Below are 8,109 nucleotides of genomic sequence, written 5' to 3'. Positions count from 1 at the left end.
ATCCTCACCCAAAACTGAAAAAAAATAAAATTCAGGAGTTAGCAACTGAAGAAATACTCATGTAAACTGTCTCTCTCATACTGACCACCTCACCTAGGTTAACGTTTAAATAGGTTTCAAGTAGTTTAGTTAGCTCTTAGGAACAAACTATTTCCTTTAAAGCAAAGCAAGAGCAATTACTTCTTGCCCACAAAGTATCTTCTCTTTGTCAAGCAGCTCTTCCCAACTGTTCACACATACTTAAAAGAATAAACTGCATGCAAATATACTTACAAGATGCTTTGTCTGCTGTTACCCTCCTCGCTACATCTGTTAGCATAGGAACAAACACATAACTACCGGAATGGTTATATGAGGTGCTTTATTGCAGCGCTGCGAAACCAGGGGTACGCACCCAAATCTGGTTCCAACCTTGCCACATCGCGTTCGCAATTTATACACATTTAGCACGGATTACAACATTAGCTAATGCATATGCATTAAGGATTGCCACACCAGAAATGTTACGACATCAGCCTCTTCTACGCTTGCGCAGCCCCCTCTGGTGGTCGTTCCGATGAAGAAAGGAGTCTTCCTCAGATGAAGTAAGAAGTCTTCCTCAAGTTGTCCTCCTCACCTTTCCCTTACTTGGACATATTCCAACCCTGGTGTGGACGCTAGCAGTTTCTTATCTTCCTTTGACTGCTTCTGACATGCTCTTCTGGCTATCTTATGCATAGGTTCTACTTGGGTATAGTCTCCAGTACATACTTGTCTAAATCCACCCATACACCTTTCACCATATATGGTTATGTTAGGTTTTTACTAAGACTACCACTGCAACACTCGTTACAGAGCAGCCGTGATACAAAACTACAAAGTTACAACATTTTCTAATATACAAAACCCCACTATTGATTTATAAATTTCTTAAATATATACAAATTTATAAATTTCTCAAATCATTTCTACTATTTTATACAATTGTTTTATCATAAAAACTCCGCCCTTTTCAAACACATCCACTAGTAGCTACCAAATTATTGTAAAGATTCAGAGAGCAACATGACTAGCCAAAAATGTAAAAAACCCAAACCAAACCAAAAAACAAACAAAACAAAACAAAACAAAAAAACCCAACCCAAACCACACAAAAGCCTTAAGATCAGTTAGAAGAAAATGTTAAATCCTCTTAGGTATTTGACTTGGTGCAAAAGGTGCAATGCAACTGCATTCACTGTAGACTTGGATTTCCATGTGACCTGTTTGTTTCTGCCTGTTGTTTTGTTTACTTCACGGAAAACCCCAATCCCGTTAATCTACGGCATAAACCAGAGATGTCATAAAACTGACATTTTTCTAGGACTAAGATCAGTCAAGTGGCAAGCGTCAACTGATCAGTGACAGTAAGTTAAGGAAGTGGAGACATTCACGTACGAGGATGGATTTCTTACGAGACATCCCATATGTTCAGTATTACTTTGGGCTGATACGGTCCTTAACATACTTGCTTTTTTCTCTCTCTGCCCCCTCAAGCCTGAGTGCCTGCAATGTAGAAATGACACATTAAAAGCTTCCAACTTTCACATAAAAATACTTCTCAAAGCTTAGGCAAAAACCATTTCCCAAGAAGAATCTTTAGTAGGAATATCATTACCGTTTCAGTGATAAATGCTGCAGTCACCTAGTTTCTATTCCTCATTTTCTTTCTTATGGCATTAACACTGCTTTGCTCCTCAACCGAATTTGAGAAGCTCAAATAGCTTCAGGTGTACTTGCTCAGAGAAAGCAAACAAGAAGAGGCAAAGACAACAAATCATGTTCCTGCAGAAAAAAAGGAAAGGGTCTTTCCTGGAGTATTTAAGCTGATTTGGCCATTTGAAAACCGAGCCTTGACTCAGGCACCAAGACAAACCTCAATATGGCAGCCAACATTAAAAAAAAGAAGAAAAAAAGAAGTGCTAAGAGGTTAAATGTGGAGGTTCATTAGACACAAGAGAGGAGGAACTCCTCCCATACCAATACTGCAGTACTTCTGCTAATGTGTTGACGCATGCTTGTGCCTGGTTCATCTTTTTTTTTCTCCCTGCAGACACAATGTCAGCTGACAACCCTCTCTCTCCTGCATCACCAATAAGGAAATGATAGCTAATCTGATTCAAAGGAGAAAAAGAAAAAAGTACAATCTGTGAGTTGAGATAAGCACGGTTTAATTACTGAAGTAAGGTCAAATACAGTAATAACAGGAAATAGAGAGAAAGGCGTAAAACAAACAAAAAACCTCAGGCGATGCACAGCACAATGTCTCATCACCCACTGACTGATGCCCGGCACATGCCCGAGTAGTGATGGGCCTCTTCCAGCCAACACCCCCCCACCCAGTATCCATATTGAGCCTGACATTCTGTGGTACGGAATACCCCTTTGGCTAGTTCGAGTCATCTCTCCTGCCTGTGCTTCCTGTGCCCCTCCTCACTGGCAGAGCATGAGAGACTGAAAAGTCCTTGACCAGGGCAGGCACTACTTAGCAGCAATTAATCTTTGGTGTGTTATCAACATCATTCTCAGACTAAAGCCAAACCAGAGCACAGCTACTAGATTGACAACCACAGCAGCTGAAACCAGGACACCCCACCTGCATTTCTGCTGGCTTAACGATCTGAGTCACCTCAGCAGAGGGCCACCAGTGCACACCCAACCCACCACGGTGCAAGGACTAAGGCTGAGGAAGGCAGAAATGACCACCTGTTTTGGCATACCTGCTACTGAGGGGTTCATCCGACCCTGCAAAACAGCAGCCTGATGACTTCACAAAATCAGTGAACCGCTTTAACAACCTCATCGAGTCCCACCTCAAGAACAGAGCTGCTCAACTACTCCTACTGACAGTCCCTAACCATTGCGATAAGAAAACTTCTCACTTCCCACCCCGTTTATTAAAGGCCAGGTGCACACAATATCAAGAGCACTTCTCCTTTTCTGGGATTTCACCTGGTTAGTCCTATGATCACATCTGCTTTTTCTCCTACATGACAATAGTTGTGGAAGACCACAAGCTCCATCCTTTAAGCACAATAACAAGAAAATTACAGATGCTGAAATAATAATAAAAAAACCGCACACAACAAAACACAAAGAACCCAACACAAACAAAAAAGCAAATAACCAAAACCCCCCAAACCCCAAAACAATTACCAATGGTAGCATCGGAGAGCTGAGTTCATGCATAGCTATCAGAGGCGTTTGTATAAGCAGCGCTGTCGATGCAATACCACCACTTCACACCAAGTCTTTATTTGAACCTTGCTCTGAACGGTTAAAATGCATTGTGGCAGTGGGGGTAAGGTGAAGGCTTTTAAGGGGATGCATCAACACTAACTGGCAGCCACTTTGTGGTACATTATTTCTCTCCCAGTAGTCTTACCCTCGGCTCACCAGGGAACAGCACTCATCAGGTGGATGCACACAGTCACTGCTGGGACACTAACTGCCGCTGTGGAACACAAACCGCTTTCGGCGTAACCTTTCCCTCAGCAGACCCAACTCCCACCAAAACCGCTGTTAAGGTGCGGCTCTCCCGCAGACGCTGGCGCCACGTGGCAACCCAAGACCACAGAACACGTCCCGCACTGCTTGGGCGGCTGAGCTGAGGAGTCTGCTCCAGAGCAGGGGCTCCTCCAAGCCGGGAACTCCCTCACGAGAAAGCCAGCGGGAACCCCCAAAACCGCCTCAAAAAGAGACGCCGAAGCCCACCAACCCCCCTTGCGGGCCAACCCCCCCGGGCCTCCCTCCTCTCAGTCACCACCCCGCGCTCACCGACCGCCAGCGGCAGCTACAAGAGGCCGGGGCCGAACCCCAAGGCAACCCGCCACGTCGCCATGGCCGCTGCCGCTTCTCCTCGGCCGCGATGGGCGAGCCGCCGGGGCTCCGGAATCCCCAGGCGCCGCCGCGAGGGACCGGGAGGAGTCGCGGCCAGAGCAAGGGGCGGCGCGATGAGCACGCGGAGAGCGGGAAAGCGCTGAGGTAGACGGGGCGGGGCGGGACCGGCACCGGCACCGGCTCCACGACGCGGCGCTGTGCTGAGCCCCGGCATGAGGCTGGGCTGAGGCTGATGCTACCCTGGCCTGCGCTTGACGTCTCCCACGCCCTCGCCCGCTTCTCCACGGCCATGGCAGCTCTGCTCCCGAAAGCCCTGCAGACTGCTCACACACTAGGCAAAAGGCCTTGCTGGTTCCCCACTTCCTGGGTCCTGTTCACTGCAGTTTATCTTTCAGCATCTTACGGAAAGCTGCTGCCGCCCTTTGTTTTTCTTAGGATGCAAGGCTGTAACGCAACATTTCTGTTGGAGGCCCCTGTGCTGCTGGGGGCGAGAGGGGAATATGACCTCAGTGAAGAAAGAGATGGCTGGGCAGGCACATGTAGATCATTGCTTGAGGTGAGTGTTTTAGCATCTGTTACTCGGTAACTGCAGCCCTGAGGAGAAGGACTTGGGGTGCTGGCTAAAAACTCAACATGACCCAGCAGTGTGCGCTTGCAGCCCAGAAACCAGCCGTGTCCTGGGCCGCATCCAAAGGAGAGTGGCCAGCGGGTGGAGGGAGGGGATTCTTCCCCTCTACTCCGCTCCTGCAAACACCACCCTACAGTCCTGCGTCCAGCTCTGGAGCCCCCTGTACGGGAAAGACATGGACCTGTTGGAGAGAGTCCAGAGGAGGGCCACAGAAACCATCAGAGGCATGGAACACCTCTTCTCTGAGGAAAGGCTGAGAGGGTTGGGGTTCTTGAGCCTGGAGAAGACAAGACTCCGGGGAGCCCTTACTGCAGCCTTTCCGTTTTTAGAAGCGCCCGTAAGAAAGATGGCGAGAGACTCTTTTAGCGCTGCCTGCTGCAATAGCATGAGGGGTAATGCTTTTAAGCTAAAAGAGGCAAGATTGAGGCTGGATATGAGGAAGAAATTCTTTACAATGAGGATGATAAAATCCTGGCACAGGCTGCCCAGAGAGATGGTAGATGCCCCGTCCCTAGAGACATTCAAGGCCAAGCTGGATGTGGTTCTAGGCAACCTGATCTCGTTGAAGATGTCCCTGCTCATTGCAGGGGGGTTGGACTAAATGACCTTTGAAGGTCCATCCAACCCAAACTATTCCATCATTCCTTTTCTTCTACTCTGGTTATGCTCCAGACACGGTCTGGTGCTTGTCCTGGTGTCACAGGTGAATTATTCAGGGAAGTCATCCTTGGTGGGTTAATTAGAAGGGCTTTCTTCACGATGAAGCGATGATCAAATGGTAAGGAATCGACGACTGAAGGAAAATCATAGCGTAAGCAAATGGTGACAAAGTAATAGTGGAATGGTAATGAGAGTCACAGGAATCATTTAGGTTGGAGGAGGCCGTAAAGGCCATGGAGTCCAACCGTTTACCCAACACTGCCAAGTTCACCAGGAAACCATGTCCCTAAGCTGGCCCTTGACTCTGCACATGTAAGTGGAGCAGCTGCCCCGGTGACCTGGGTGCCAAGGGCTCGGGTCCCTGCGTGTGCGCTTCACAGCCAGCCCTGTGATGCAGTGTCTGTGTCACAGTGGGTGCTGTGTGGCCGAGGGTGCCCCTGCCCGTATCCGGGGCGCACGCGGGCCAGCGGTGCTGATGTCACAGAGGCCACTGTGACCGGTGGCGGGGGCAGGCCTATAAAAAAGGGAGCGCTGGGCACAGTGCATCACTGCGACCTGCTGAGGTGCGGGGAGTAGAGGGCAGGGACAGGGCTCTCAGGGGGGCTGCCGAGGGAGGAGGGGGCTCCACACCGCAGGGCTCTGGGCCTGTGGTGCAAGCTCACCCGCATCTCTCTTCTCCCTCAGAGGTAGCAGAGGAGCATTTGGAGAAGCCCCAGCGCTGCTGGGACAGGGACTCTCCAAACACCCACCTTAGATGTCTGACACCTCTGCAAGGAGGTGTAGGACACCCGACTCGATGGAGCCAGGTGAGAGCAGAGTCCCCCTCCTACAGCCTGGCAGAGGGACTCCCGAGGCTGTCGGCGTGGGACCGGGAGCGTTGGCAGGGGGAGGCAGGAGCTCCAAAGCCACCCTGGGGGAGGGCCCCTCCTCTCGTCGGCAAGCGGGACCAGGGCTGGACAGTGCGCACCCTCCAGGACACCCATGCCTGCAGTGCCCTTTCCTCTCCAAGGCTTCCAGCCCTGCCCAGCAGCCAGCTAGGCGGGGACAGAGCAGCCCTTGGGGGCAATCCCTCAGGGACGCATCCCTGGCCCCACAGAGGTGTTCACTCCCGGTGCCATTTCTTCTCTCCCCTCCAGCATGCATGCTGTGTCGCCGTGTAGAGGCAGACCTGGACATCTGCGGGCCAAAAGTGACTTATCAGTGGATCGTTGCCCATTGCTTTTGCCTGGTGAGCTCCCCTGGGGCTGGTTTCATCTTTGCAACGCACCTGTCCTGCCACATGCCCCTCATCTGCTCCTTGTCTCTGCTCTTCTGCAGCTTTTCGCCAGTGACCTTCGTCCACGAGGGACCGAACGGGAAGAACAGATGGCATTTCTTCCTGGGCATATTCTACGTACAGCCCAGCTGGCAGCCCCGATGGTGAGGATCTGAGATGACCGGGGTGATTCGTGCCAAGAGAGGTTTGCGGGAGCTCAGCGCAGATGCCAAGAACAGAATCCCAGCCTTTCCACCCAGCTCTGGGACTAAAGTCTTGCTCCCAGCAGCTCCACAGAGGCTCCAGCATAGGAGCCTGCTCTGCCACGTGGATCTGTGGCCTGTGATCCAGCTGGGGCCACATCCTGCGCCCTGCCCCGAGGTGTGGGTCTGGCTGTGGAGACCCTGAGGCTGCCGCTGATGGGGGCTGCTCTGCTCTTTCCAGGTCTGCTTTGTGTGTGGCAAGAAGGGGGCCACCATCACCTGCCAGGAGATGGGCTGCAACCGCAGGTTCCATCTCCCCTGTGCCATGCAGGGTGGATGCGTCACCCGTTACCTCCTGCCGTTCAGGTACCTCCTCCACCCTTCTCCTCATCAGCAGGGAAGGACCCAGCGCTTCTCATCTCACCCATCCCTTCCCTCTTCCCCTAGTTCCTTCTGCTGGGAGCACCGCCCACAGCAGCAAGAGCTGGTGGCTCCAGAGGACACCAAGTGCCTCATCTGCATGGACCCTGTTGAAGGCAGAACGACCTATGGGACCATGGTGTGCCCAGCATGCAAACATGCCTGGTTCCACAGGGTCTGCATCCAGGTAAGAGCCGTTCCCTTGCTCGGGCATGGCAGGCTCTCAGCAGCACCAGAGCCTCACTCACACACTTTCCGTTTCTCCTGCAGGGACAGGCTATGCATGCTGGCGCTTTTTGCCTACAGTGCCCGCTGTGTCAAAATACAAAACTGTTTCTAACAGAAATGCTCTTCATGGGGATCCGAATCCCCATAAGGTTGGTGTCCTCCTGGCCAGCACTGTGCCACGCCTGGACCTGCCCCTGCAGTTGTGGCCCTCTGCTGACCCCCCAGTGTAGGCTTTAGCTCCATGCAGGAGTTGGAAACGGTACGGGGGAAAGAGCAGGGAGGCCCTGCATATGCCTTATGCTGGGGCAGCAGGCGCTCATCAATTTTCCTTTCTCCATCAGACAAGCGTCATGGGAAGATAACAATGCATACGCAGAAGTGTACCAGAGGCACAGGAGCTGCGATGCCAGGGAGTGCCGTTGTCCAGGAGGCAGAGGGGTGGCAGAGCCAGACGGGTAAGTTGCCAAAGCTGCACCCCGCGGCTCAGCATGGGATCTCTGTCTCAGCAAGGGCTCGAAGCAGAAGGGCTGAAAACAAGAGCTTTGCTGGACAATCCCGTGCTGTGGGCACTTTATCCGTAGAGACATGAACCCATTTCTTTCCCCAGGCCCTGGCAGCTGCTCCTGTGCCGCTCCTGCGCTGCTGTGGGCATTCACAGACGCTGCTCCAACCTGGGGAAGAGCCGTGAGGTCAGATGGGAGTGCGACAGCTGTGCTGGCCTGGGCATCTGTAAGTGTCAAAGCCCCCACGTGCTCCTAGGCCGGGGCCAGGCAAGGCCTGGCAGGGGGTACCTGGGGTAGGCTTGGCAGAGCCTGTCTGCTCCAAGAGCGCTGGGGCACCGCTCTGGCCTACCCTGC

General features: G+C 52.2%; 1 long non-coding RNA gene across 1 annotated transcript; it reads left to right on the top strand.

Annotated features, from left to right (window-relative positions):
* Positions 1–6,995: 6,995 nt before the first annotated feature.
* LOC136018275 (uncharacterized) lies at positions 6,996–7,667 on the top strand. The gene is made up of 3 exons (XR_010614327.1): positions 6,996–7,211; positions 7,295–7,401; positions 7,594–7,667. It is a non-coding gene; the product is annotated as an uncharacterized LOC136018275 (long non-coding RNA).
* Positions 7,668–8,109: the final 442 nt, after the last annotated feature.

Source organism: Lathamus discolor, chromosome 7 (assembly GCF_037157495.1).
Source record: "Lathamus discolor isolate bLatDis1 chromosome 7, bLatDis1.hap1, whole genome shotgun sequence".
NCBI classification, from domain to species: Eukaryota; Metazoa; Chordata; class Aves; order Psittaciformes; family Psittacidae; genus Lathamus; species Lathamus discolor.
Note: the sequence above shows the minus strand (reverse complement) of the source record. Positions and strands in the feature narration are given on the sequence as shown.